Source organism: Peromyscus maniculatus, chromosome 11, assembly GCF_049852395.1.
Source record: "Peromyscus maniculatus bairdii isolate BWxNUB_F1_BW_parent chromosome 11, HU_Pman_BW_mat_3.1, whole genome shotgun sequence".
NCBI lineage: Eukaryota > Metazoa > Chordata > Mammalia > Rodentia > Cricetidae > Peromyscus > Peromyscus maniculatus.
The window spans coordinates 52,628,757-52,643,417 of record NC_134862.1 but is presented as its reverse complement, the minus strand read 5'-3'; positions in this window follow the sequence as shown (position 1 = coordinate 52,643,417).

Below are 14,661 nucleotides of genomic sequence, written 5' to 3'. Positions count from 1 at the left end.
AAAAAATAAGCCACGTAAAGATGGCTACCACACAGAAATTATCTGGATTATATCTCTTTGATATTCGTAACTGAAGAAAAACATTTGATTGCAAAAGCTGTTGAGTTATGCCAAAATGTATATTTTAAAGGTACCTTGACTTCAAAATTTGGCAATAAGGATATGTTACTTTGGAAAGGAGGCTCTGCTTTTGTTTCCACAGAAAGCCAGAGGCTATGGATTTGTTCCTGATTAAGATACATCAGATTTGACCAGCCAAGACCCCTTGAAAGGTCTCCGATGACACCTAGGCCCAGATGATCCAACATCCAGAACCATTTCAAGGCAACTGGCTCAGACAATACACCCTCACAGACTACTCCATAATCCTAAAATTTTCTTTGTGTCCCCATAAGATACAGCGCCCCCCTCCAGTAGGAAGTAGCGAGAGAAGCTATGCCCAAATTCCCAAATATACCAAGCTGGCTTTGGAGATGTATAAAAGTTAAAACCTTCCTCTTAAAAAAAGAAAAATGGAAGTGCTGTGGGATGGTCTGTATGTTAAATTGCTCTGATTGGTCAATAAATAAAACACTGATTGGCCAGTGGCCAGGCAGGAAGTAGGTGGGACAAGGAGAGAGGAGAATTCTGGGAAGCAGAAGGCTGAGGCAGAGAGACACTGCCAGCTGCCGCCATGACCAGCAGCATGTGAAGATGCCGGTAAGCCACCAGCCACATGGCAAGGTATAGATTTATGGAAATGGATTAATTTAAGCTATAAGAACAGTTAGCAAGAAGCCTACCATGGCCATACAGTTTGTAAGCAATATAAGTCTCTGGGTTTACTTGGTTGGGTCTGTGCAGCTGTGGGATTGGCGGGTGACAAAGATTTGTCCTGACTGTGGGCAAAGCAGGAAAACTCTAGATACAATTGTTTCTATTAGGCATTTAGAAGAGGAACCAAATCGATATTTCAGAACACAGTCATGTCAGACTTTGCAGACCCTTTCTCAGTAATCCTGGCTGGTGACACGCGTGGGCCCAGATCATCAATTTGTGACCTCTCTAGCTTATAGAACAGGTGTGGTCTCTGATTTCATCTCTGTAGGCATCTGGGAATACTCACAGAGATCTGTAATAGGAAATTGGAGACAATTCATGAATTCTTATTTTCTTGCATAAAAGAGTCTCCAATATATTTTAGATGAGTGCAAAGTAAAGACTACAGACTACACATAAGCACACTTAGTTTTTCCATTTATTTATAGTAATGTGTAGACAATTGATGCTCATTGAGAATCTCTTCATAAGCAAAGTCATCCCCTTCATTAGAGATTCCATTCACCAGTTGCCCCTCTGCTGACCCAATTTTTGTCTGGGCATTCAAATTTCTGCAACTGTGAAAACATTGGCATCTTAAACAGAGCCACTGCAGATTTGTGGGTGAAGTTACATTTGGTTTCTTTTCTTTAGAAGCTCCTAAGTGGAAAAGGTGAGTGAACAACCCAGATAGGGGCTCAATGAACTCTATTTGTAAATGTAAAACTATTTCAGAAGAAAAGAATACTTAAGGATCTGAGTTTATTAATTACCTTCAACTTGCCAAGATGTTTAGATGGCTAAATTAAACTTAGAAACTTTAAAATTGACTGTAACTATTTTGAATTTTATATTCTTTTCTGAAATTAAGTTAATTAGTCCTTTTAAAAATATCTGATCCAGAGTTGTACCTACTCATAGGTCCCAAACTTCTCAGTTGTATTTTTCCATAACACACAGAGATACTTCATTAAATATCAGAATTTGTAGATACCTTCAATGATTTTCCTCAGATTTATAAAGTACCAGCTCCATGTGTTGGACATGTCCAGTCCCTCTAGACTAGCTCTCTTGTGCATTGACTGCACCTCCCTTTGCCCTAAGCTCTGGTCATACAGATGCGGTCACTTTGATCTAGCATCCATAGAGTGAATGCTACAGGGAATGCATTCTCTTTACCTTTGGCTTGGCTACATCTTAATCATCTTTTAAATATAAAAGACTGAAATAAGGGGAGGAAGGGGATCCAGAGAGGCTGGCCAATGGGTACAAAGTTACAGATAAGTGGAATAAGTACATAAATTCTGGCACAGGGTCCTGATGATAGTCAATAATAATGCCTATTTCAAGATTTCTAAAGTATTGTGAATACTCTTATGAAAAAGAAATGGTAAGTATTTGACATGATGTCCCAGTTACTCTGATTGGATTGTTATGCAATAAATACACATATCAAAGCACTGTCTTGTACATATATGTCTTGTACAATGTCTTATACACTATAAACATATTTTGTGTGTACGTCAAAATATTATAGAACACAGAAGTAAACGGTTTGCTTCCTCTTCATCCTTATCCATTTTTTTCTTCCAGTATCCTGAAACGATGATTATCTTCATATTGTCTTTGAAGCTTTATAATTAATACTTATATCTTATAATATGTCAAATGCTATGGAGATAGGTATCAGTTGCTGTGGCTTATCTAGTGTCTAGCACAAAAGAACCAATGAACTGTGGTTGGGGAGATAGTTTAATCCATGGCTGCCACACCAGCATTTTGGACCTGAGTTCAAGCTCAGTAGCCATATAAAAGCCAGACATGGCAGTATGTGTCTGTAATTCCAGGGCTTATGTGTGGTAGGTGGAGAAGGAAGGATACCTGGAACTTATTATCCAGGTAGCCCAACTAAATATATTAGCTCCTGGTCTCAATGAATAAAATGAAGAACTATAGAAAAAGACACCTGGTATTGACCTCTAGCCTCCACATACTTCAAAAAGAACTACTGACTTTGGATGCTACAGTCTAGGTGTTCATCCTTCCTAACACTGCGACCCTTTAATACAATTCATGTTGTGGTGACCCCCAATCAAAAAATATTTTTGTTGCTACTTCATACCTGTAATTTTGCTACTGTAAAGAATAAAAACATAAATATTTGTGTTTTCCAATGATCTTAGGTGACCCCCATGAAAAGGTCATTTGACCCCAAAAGGGCTTGAAACCCCCAGGTTGAGAAATACCGATCCAGTATAATCTTCCTGTCACCTGTCACTTCTTCATCTTTTTGTGTTGGGGTGTGTATCTTATGATTTTATTTTATTTTTTTGGTCAGGTATTTTTGGTTTCTTTTCAACAAACTTGGCTAAGGCCACTTAGTTGTAACTACATTAAATAATGACATCACAGAGATGATTAAATGTACATTCTTAGTTTTATAATATAGGTTTGACCTTCTTGAATTCTTGATAATATCAATTAAATTGATAACTTTTAAAACGTTTCAGAAATAACTTCTGATTTCTGGAACGAACTGGTATCGTAGGTTTATTAGAATAACTTGAGGTAGGTCTACTTCCTTGTTAAAAAATACAGTGAACAAAACTTTAAATTTACAATAATATACAATTTTATTTTGCTACTGTATTTGAGTCTTGTTATAGAAAGGTAATTATATAAATTATATCAAGTGATTATAATACTTTTTGCAATAAAATTTGGAATAGTACTAATTTCTGGAGGTCACAATAACAATTACTTTATTGTTTTACTTTTAAGATTTGAGATTTTTATGTAACATTTCTGTCTTCTCTTTCCTCTCTCCAAATCCTCTCACATGAATCTCTCCACTCTGTTTCAAATTAATCTCCTCTTAACCACAGTTCTCAACAGAAGACATGCCAATCTTGAATATGGTACTCCTTGCTTATAGATGAGGAAGCTAGCACACAAGGAAGTAATACATTCCTTTGTACTCCAAGTTTTGAACATTTTTGGTGATAAATACAATCCTTTCCAATAAATTCACTTCTGATAGTGACAATTTCTTTCTTTCTGCCTCATAGTCTGTTAACGTCCACCCCCTAAAAATAGCAAGCTCATGTGATTTATCACACAGTAGATTTAGTTGTGACTTGCCTTGGGCGACTTGTAGCCTTGTTGATATGGGACCTTGACCTGTCTTCTTAGGCAGTTTCTTGTTAAATATTCTTGGCAGAATAATTTGGATTGACAAGCTGAGAAACATTTTGGGCAGGCAGTGTGAGCACAAGGAGTGTGGGGAGAACATGCATAGTTTGAATCTGTTTTACTCAACCTTGAAGAAATGATAAGTGTTAATTCCCAACTTCAAATAAAGTATACCAAGTGTATATGCAGTGTTCCTGAGAGCTTACTAATGAACTGAAAAACACTCTGAGGTGGGAAGAAATAAATTTCATCAACCCCCTGAGCAGCGGTGATTTGCCTCAGCTTGTCATATGTACTTGATTTTGATTGAAGGAAGGCAAATGAACTTGTTTAACCTTTTCTTGATAAAGAGTTTGTGTTGTCTTTAATAGGCCTCAGATTTCCCATCATATGAATTGCGTGTGCTGAATATTAACATACAGACCAGCAAAGTTAACAAAACAAGCTGAGGACTGTGTTTTATTGGTCATTAATGTGCTCCAAATTAATTGTTTCTAAGTAACATAAAAGACCAAGGTAGCAGGATTGAATGAGAGATGCCTGGCTAAAGAGACTTTCAGAAGTGTTGATTAAACCGAATGCTTCTCACATGGCTCCACTCTTTGCCAAATCTCTGGCAGTTAGGTTAACAAAATTCATGCTGATGCCTGATGTTCAAGAAAGTATCAAGCTGTCAGGAAAAATCAAAGTCAGTGCAGAGCCTTCTGGATTCATGCTACTGTGCTATAGACTCCAGATAGAACAGCAATACATCTGAGAAATGATCTATATATTTTTAGCACATATGCATATATATATATGTATATATATATATATACACAATGTGGGAGGGTATAGGTATGATGTATATGAATATGTGTACACATATGCCATGGCACAAATATAGAGGTCAGAGGACAACTTGGTGTTAATGCTCACCTTCCACCTTATTTAAGACAGAGTCTGGGGTATGCTGTGACATATATCAGGCTAGCTTCCATAGATGTACTGGTACTGCAGATGGATTCTGCCGTGCCTGGCTTTGTGTGGGTTTGAGGGATTCAAACTCCGATCTTCATGCCTCCCTAGCAAAGGCTTTACACACTGAGCCACTTCCCTAACCCTTAGCTGTATAATTTTAATGAAAAATTTATTTGGCCTCACTAACACTGAGTTGGGATGTTTTTCTATTTAGTAAGGTTTTTTTATATTTCATGGAGCAAATTCAGCACAGCCTCCTTGTGACATCCATGGAAACCTTTATTGGCAGGATCATCCTCATTTTCTTGATGTTGTTTCTAGAACTTCAGTCACTAGCTGAACAGCTGCAACATGAAGCCTTGGTTTCATGTTTTATATCCAGTACTGGTTGACAATTTTGTGCCATACAAGTTACCTCGATAGAGTATCTTGTGATCAGGCAAAATATGTCACTAGATACTGTAACCTGTTAAACAGCATGGATCTTTCCTCTTCATGTTAATATATTCACATATTATCTATTTCAAGCTCTACATCATAAAACATGATATTCTTTTGTTCTACCTTGTATATTTTAATATTGTACCATGGAGCATTCATCACTGTCACATTAATTTCATACTACAATTTGTGTGTGTGTGTGTGTGTGTGTGTGTGTGTGTGTGTGTGTGTGTGTGTTCAGAAGAGGACAGCAAGTATCCTTTCACACATTTTGCCTCACTTCCTTAAGATAGGGTCACTCTCTGAGCTTGAAGCTAGGGTGGCAGACATCCATCCCTAGCCAGCTTCCTGTCTTCTATACCCACAGTGCTAAGGTGATAGATGTACATGACTCATATATTAGACTCCAAATGTATGTGATTCAGCAGAACAGAATTTTATTTATGAATAGGCCTTTATAAGTATTTGCATATAATGGAATTTCAGTTCAGCAGAGAGAAAATGGCTCATGCAGTAACTAGTCCTGGAATTATACTGGATCACGTGGAAAAAAATGGAAAGATGGATCTATGTCTTAGCAAGTGAGGCTTTGACTTTTCTTTTCTTTTTTTTTTTGGTTTTTCGAGACAGGGTTTCTCTGTGTAGCTTTGCGCCTTTCCTGGAACTCACTTGGTAGCCCAGGCTGGCCTCAAACTCACAGAGATCCGCCTGGCTCTGCCTCCCGAGTCCTGGGATTAAAGGCGTGTGCCACCACCGCCCGGCAAGGCTTTGACTTTTCACTTACAGTATTGAATCCCAAAACACATTCATATTTCTGTTATAGTTTGTAATATGTTAATACCAATTTACTGTGTTATTGTAAGAAAAATTAATCATTTACTCTTCCAATGTTCTCTGTTGACTATGTACTTTTAAATATGTACTTTTAGGTTAGTAATGTTAATAAAAACACTCAGCTTTAAAATGCAGAATTCTCAAGGAGGCACGTGTAGTCCCCATAATTTCCTTATCCTGCTTCTTATTGACAGACAGCTCCATTCTGCTTTAAGTCTCTTACTTTATAAAACTCAGCTTTGTCTGATGTAGTGCCTGTGACCCTCATTACAGGAAAAGATGACTTCTGTTCACCTTTCATCTGTGGGTTTCTTATCTGAGTCGAGTTTCTAACAGCCATGACTAACTTGTCAACATAGCAAAGCTTCCATCTCATTAAAACCTGGATGCTGGTACCATTACCTCAGGAATATTGTCTTCACCAAACAACATTCCAAAATGAACTTCTATAATGGAGATTGTTATTTGATCACAGACTTCATGAATCCCAAATAGAAGAAAATATTTTCTAAGAAGGAAATGTTACCTGCTTTTTTTTTTGGTGATACCAAGCTTACTATCCACAAATGAAATTTTATATAGTGTGATATTTATGTTTATATATACATATATACACACATATATACACATGTATGCACAGAAACATATGTGTATATATGCATTATATGTACACACATATGGGTACACAAATGTGTACATACATACCCTGAAATAACTTTTAATAACTTTTATAATTACTCATTTTGAGTTAGTTGGATTCAAGGTATGTTTTTAACATCTAGTAGTATTTCTACCACTGTCTAATTATTTTCAACCTGCATGTTTACTTTAACTACCTAACCCTTGTATTTATCGCTTCCTGGTCATTCTGTTTTCTTCTAAGCCATCACTACAGTGGATCTTTTCAGTTACATGAAACAGAATGAAGTAAGTATGCATGCTGCAGTAAAAACTTAATCTGCTTTTGTAAGACCTCAGCATGTCAAGGACACTCACTGGAAAGAGCCGACAGAAACCAATGTTTGTAGCTGGATTGAAACATGTAAAGGCCAGTGCTGTAGAAAGATGTAAGTTTCACGTGGACTTATCTACCAGAAGAAAGGCAAATCTTCCCCAAAAACTCTTCATAAATACACTCCTTAATGTATTTAGATGTTGGTTTCTGAATAACAACAGAGATCAACATCTAAAGCAGTTTGTCCTACATAGTCTGACCAAATGATCTCCATTGAAGCTGTACCATCTAGGAAATATGAGGTCGCACACTGAGTGGAGGCTTATGCTGACCCTCTCACAGCAATAAGCATTTCTTAGGAAGGACAATGTGCTGCTGCTCTTTCTGTCTTAACAGCAGTAACTGTCAGTGTGGCTTGTAATGCTATCAATAATCTTAACTATGTGAACTTCAGTCTTATAAAAACACACGATATGTTACTCCTTATTTTCTTACTTCATAATATCATGTTGGAGAAAAATGACTTCCACAAATTCTTTAAATAGATAAGTACTTCATTAATAGTAATATAGAAAGTGGTTAAATATACTTTTAAAGCAGAATATTACCCAAAACTACATATATGTTACCTTACTGAGATAACAAATGAATGCATGTGTTTATGTAGAAAAACAACCAATAACAATTGACTTGCTAATTTCAATTTTTAAGCGTTCTGGGATATGAAAAAAGAACAAGGTTTAGATTTTGTTTCAGGTCCTAAGCAAGAGAGCAAGGATGTGAGAAGTTGTGATGGGGAATTGGTTTTTAAAATATCAATGAAGGTGAACCTTCATGTTTCTTTACTTCTATTTCCCTCACATTCATGATTACTGAGTTAATATCATTATTTCCACTCAAATTAATGAGTTACTTCATATATAAGATGTAACCTTTCATTTTAAAAAGATTCTAGTTGCTTCTATTAGTTGTAATGTTATTTATACAAATGAAATATATGTGCTACATACAATTAAATAAAAGAACACAATTACTTCAGAAATTGTACCCATCAACTAATCACTGAGCATATACTGGTAGAAGAAGGCTTAGTCCAGTGTATTCTTGGATGAAGAATAGATTTTTCTGGGAGATACATTCATAGAAAGCTTATATCCACCTGTAGAATTGATATTAACATATCCTGATTTTCTATTGGAAAAGTGGGAGAAATCCATACCTTGGTAATCTAGAAACAAACAAAACCGTCTATAGAGTTTGTTTTTCCTTTATATCCTTTTTTTTTCTGAGACAGGATTTTTCTGTGTAAAAGCTCTGGCTGTCCTGGAACTTGCTTTGTAGACCAGGCAGGCCTCGAACTCACAGAGATCTGCCTGTCTCTGCCTTCTGAGTGCTGGGATTAAAGGTGTGCGCCACTACTCCCAACTCCTTTATGTACTTTCTACAGAAACCTCAAATGAGTTTGACACGAGGTAGCTTATTATACAACATGGAGAAGCAATCACGAAAGGGTTCCACGTTCTAATGACACCACCTAACCAGCTGTTCCTTGTGCTCTGGTTGCCGAGTGGGAAGCAGTCCTAAAGCAGGTTTCCAGAACCCAGGACTTGTGTTCGTTTCCCTCTCTTTGATAGTTGACGATGGAACAAACTTGAAAAGTGGAAAGTTTTATTTTGTTTGATCGGTTTTAGAAGTTTCACTGTTTGGTGGTTTGGTCTCATTTATGCTTGTATTGGCATGGTACAGTATAACCAATGCATCTAGTGCAGGAAGGGTAGTGTGTTCACTACTACTACTTTATGTCTGAAAGCAATGAAGGATGAAGAAGGGGCCTGGGCCTCCTGTGAATCTCCTGTAGGATTATTTTACCCTGATCTAAATAACTTGCATTAAACTCCAACTATTGATTTTCTTAACCAGAGCCAAGGAAATTTATAAACCATCAGCACATAGACCTTTGGAGAGATTCCAAACTTCAGCAATAGGAAAGATGAACAGCCCTTGCAGACTGTGAGAAGAAAAAGTAGCATCCAAGCCAGGGAGGTGGTGGTGCACCCCTTTAATCCCAGCACTTGCTAGGCAAAGCCAGGAGGATTTCTGTGAGATCTACAGAGTGAGATCCAGGATAGGCACCAAAACTACACAGAGAAACCCTGTCACAACAAAACAAAACAAGACAAGACAAAACAAAAGAAAGAAAAGAAAAGAAAAAGTTGCATCCAAAGTGGGGTGGTCAAACTAAGAATTCTATGACCACTAATTCAACACAACGGTTCACACAATGTTTTGAAAGCTGTTTATCTAGTTCATTGTTGCAAGCAGGACAGAGGGTGGATAGAGAAGAGCCACGAGCTAACCTATTTACTATGACCTTGATATTAGTAAAAAGAAATCCTAATGATAGTGATTTACAGAAGGGAGAAGACATAATTCAACCTTTTTTAGGAGTATATTTGATGAAGGAGGGGGTATATACTAAGAAGAAAATGTCTACCTGCCCATAGCATGCCCTCTGCTCTTTCATTAGGAATACTGCCTCAGTATCATTCACAATAAACAAATGCTATGTAAAAAGAGCAGAGAGGGAAATATAATCTTATCTGTATGATCATATCATGTGCGACTATGCTGGATGCTAACACTGAGAGAAAATACATGGAAAACAACATGATTACTTGAAGTAGAGGGAAAACTTATATAAAATAGAAATAAAATAGAAAGGTAATAGACAGTAGATGGTCTAAGAGCTATAGTGGTCAGATGGTAGTGGATTGTGGAGAGAATATTGACATTCATGAAGAATTGATGTTTGGATACTTCAGTGAATTAGTATGGCTTCCCTCATAAGATCAATACTGCACAAATAATTTAATATTTCTGTTAATTCGGAATAAGATTTTTCCATCTGTTTTGTGCACCATCTATCTTTGAGATCTATCTTCTCAGATTTCATTTTTATTTAGCTAATTTAATTACCAAATATGAGAATATTTTCCTTTTTTTGTAAAAAAACTGCAGAAGTCTCTTTGACTGCAACTCAGTAGTTTCATGTTCTCACTTTGCAAGGAGATGGTAAAATGCAGATATTTCAGAACTGCCCTAGGGAGAAGTTTGTGAGACGAAGCTCTCCTGAACTCATTAGGATTTACTCAGTGGGATGAAATTGAATCATTGTGAAATATGAGCCAATTCACAGAATCATTTCTTCTTACCATAAGGCTTCTCACTAGAACATCGCACCAGACTGGCATTATCTGAATGATGTCTGTGAAGGCAAATAGAACAAATTCTCTTTTATGGTTATAAAATATAAAACATGGTTATCTGGGAAAAACAGGATCTTGAAGATGATAGTTTCACATGTAGAAACATGCCAACATCTTGGAGAATATTTTTAAAGTCTTAATCATTTGAGCACCTTAGTAGTCCTGGTAAATGGTCTGTAGTTAGATTACAGCATTCTTTCCTGCTTATGGGTCTTTGCTTTCTAGTCTTTCCATTCAGGGAACACATTGGTAAGTAGAATTTACAGATGGTTATAGCACAGTGATAAGCAGTGTTTACACAGTACCTCAGAGGTGCCAGAAAAATTAATAAGTTCTTCTATGTTCCCAAAGCAGTTCAAGACTGTATTCAAAGTCACTATGTAAAATATACTTTATTGCATTGATGCTTTATTTTGAGAATTATTATTATAAGACAGTGTTATTCATTTTCTGTGTTGTATGGAACAAGTTCTATGCTGAAATGACAAATTCGATGTATATATTACTGTAAATCTTTCCATCTAATAATCTTAGTTGTGCTTAGTGCTAAGAAAAAAATGTAAGGAATTTGGCTTAAGGGTAGGAGACTGGTGCCTTTTAAGGTCAAGATTTACCTTGAAAGTGTAGCTAAAACTCTACAAAAGTATTTTTCATAGTTATAAAATTGTTCTTGAGAGTTGAACCCAGGTTTTAATGCATGCTAGGCAAGTGACTCTGCCATTAAGCTTTATCCCCAGGCTTTTCATTTTTATCCGCCTTTTATCCTGTGACAGGCTTTCCTAAGTTGCCTAGGGTAGGTGAACTCACCTTGTAGTCTATGTAAGTCATAAACTTCCAAATCTCTTGTCTCAGCCTCCTGAGTACCCGGGATTGTAAGCCTGTGCCACCAGCTCCACCTAAAGTAACAGAGTAACTAAAAGGATATGAATGCTGATTAGTAACAAGTCTCAAAAGAACATCTTAAAAATATTAGGCTAGGAAGTTGCTAATATGTTCCCTACTGACTCATGATGAAATCTGGTTAGTACTGATTCCATGTTGTTTTTTGGTAATATCTGGAGGACTCTTTTAAAAATGATTTACAAAAGATATAAAGAACTAGCATAGATGTGCCATTAAAGAAATCAAAATGAAAGGTATAGGAATTTTGCTGTAACATTAAGTATGTGTGTATAAGTACACCCAGATCAAATTTAGAGAAGCCTTACTGCTACCCCACGGTTGTTTTCAGATAATATATCTCAGACACCAACAACCTGGGCATCTCAATTCCTTAAACCAAAAGTCTCTTCCCTTACTGTTTAGAGTGGGCTGGATTCTTCCTTGCTCCATTTTGTCTTCATGCCAGCACCCAGAGTGACGGAAGAGTTCTGCTGGGGATCCTGATGGTCCTTAGGGCACACAGGAAAATGTCAAAGCATGAGCTTTAATGCTTGAAGGTCAGCTCCAAAGAAACACTCCTATCTTTTCTGTGGGTATTCTCTTTAATGTGTGAGTTTAGCAGCAAATGGTCAAATAGTTCTACCACGGTGAAAAATTTAATAACGGGAATCAATGCATTAGACAGAGGCATAAAATATTTTGAATAATAGCACACAGCTAATATAGATTTGCTTCTAGTTATTTCTCATTAGAGAACAGATACAAACTCTAGGTCCAAGTATGGCTAAATGTGATGCAGTTGAGATTAATATGTAGATTTACTCCACAAATTCCATGCTTTTACTGCCAAACAAGCACTTAATGGATTTTTAAAATTATTTTTTATTATTTCTAGCACTCTGTAGCTACTTCTAGTTTATTTTCATCAAGTATTTAGTAAGTACTTATATGCACTCATGAATATGATGACATCCTTATTCACAGAGGCCAAGTCTAGTTATTTGTTATTAATAATTATGCTGGATATTATGTTGGTGAAATTGGGCACATGTGAGCTAATTTGGGCTATTATTTTTAATTGTTAAATGTGATTAGTGTACACTTTATTTTTAAATCAATTTGTGCTACCAGGCATGTGCCACTATTCCTGTTGACATGGACTAATGAAGAAAGAGGGTTAGGGACATGGTAGTGTTTCCAGGGACATATCAATGTGCTGTTCATATGGGATAATATGTTCTGCAATCTAAACTTTATGTCCTACCACCTACATTGTCTACTTATTTTTTTTCTCTAAAGGTATCTTCCCTTTTGTCATTGTGATTCCAGTTACTGTCTCCTCTGTTCTTGGCATCTGGGTTTTTAACTATCATGAGAACTAATCATATTGTTTAATGCCAAAGCTGACTCATGCAATCTCATTGGATAATACATCTCTACCTTTATTGTTGTTGTTACATATTATATATGCCAAGCTTGTTTATAGCTTGAGATTACACAGATTGATTCAGTCTGTGTCCTCAAGTAGCCTAGCGATTCCAGGGAACTCTGTGTACCAGGCAATATAACTAAATACAGGAATATCCCAGGACTTTGGGAGACATACCTTGCTTTTCCTTTCAGAGCATCAACACCCTTTTTACCTACCTTTCTTTCTTTCTTTCTTCCTTTCTTTCTTCCTTCCTTCCTTTCTTTCTTTCTTTCTTTCTTTCTTTCTTTCTTTCTTTCTTTCTTTCTTTCTTTCTTTCTTTCTTTCTTTCTTCCTTCCTTCCTTCCTTCCTTCCTTCCTTCCTTTCTTTCTTTCTTTTTTAATTGTCATTTCGTTTTTCATCAGGTTTTCATCTTTGAAGTGGTACGAAAGCCAATGTCTTTACCTCTTTGGTACGAAATTATACTTCATATTGTTAATAGAGATGATGCTGAAGGTTTCATTGGGTGAGAGAAGAGGAAATGTTCATCACCTGCCAATACAGCAAGGAACTCTATGAAATTTTCATTGGATACTTTGCATTTCTAATAAAAATCACAGCCCGCTTTCATCTGCTAGAGTATCTCCTTCTCACTCAGCCTTCCATCCTTTCCCATGTGACTCTTGACCTTTTCTAAATATTTTCAACCAACTCTCAACTTATTTTCAGGCCATGCACCTCTCTCTATCCCTCTTGAAATAGGAGCAGTTTAGCTGTTTACCTCTCTACTCACACATCGACAATCTTTGTGCCCTGCTCTTCTAACAAAGCTCCCCCTGGCTACTGACATTCACTGTTGAGTACGTGGGGATTAACAAGAATAAATACAATTTCCTAACAAGATGCATATATATATATACATATATATTTATATATATATACATATACATATATATTTATATATATACATGCATACTTACATAGCTTGAGATCAGAGCAGCTCACATATTTTGAATATGTTATCTGGATTTTAAAATTATAATTTCAATTGTCAGTAAACTTAATTTTTGCCTTTAGATGTTATTTTTGGTATTTAAAATCAGTAATGAATATATTGAAAGAATTAAGAAAATCTGATACCGAAATTATATTCTCAGGTTCCTACAAATATACATCATACATAGTTTTAAAAAAACAATTATTTAAGCCATACCTTTTTTTAGGTGCAGTATATTTCAAATTCTGGCAAGTCACAAGTAGGAATACACTTAGGGAGAATTGGATTCCTTCTGGTTTTGTCTCTGGCTTAGGCTAAGAAGGCTTGTGTTGGGGATAACAGATTCCTGTCAGCTTGGCAGCTGTGAAGATTTGCCTTCCTTCGCTTCTGACTCTGCTCTTCCAGGGATGCTGATTTTAGGACAATGGAAAGGCCACAAAAAGATGCTTTCCATAGTTATCTAATGCATCTTGAATTCTAAGGTGCAGAAAAGAAGGACAATATTGGGAAAGAAAACAAAACTTCAGACAAGAGAATATGAGGTGCTTAGAGAAAGCCAGAGGGTTGGGCTTTGAGTGTAAACAACGTGGGAACTGAAGCCTCCATGTCCCACTTGTCCTGTGCTACAATCCTGTCCTGTCAGGCACGTTAACATGGTCCCTATATCCACCATGATACAGTATTTGATTTAAGCCAGACTTGATTTACTTAATTTTACTAAAAGCAATGGCATTTAATTAAAACATTTTAAGTTTCTGTTTTTGTGAAGTATTACATTTTCCCTGTATTTTCTCTTCAGTCTTGGAGTTCTGCCAATCTAATATTGATTCCCAAATCAAAACTCAGGAATGGGTGAAAAAACATGAGAGGGGAGGAAGAGAGAACAATGCAATATACATGATTTTAAAAAGTCAGAAGGAGGACTCA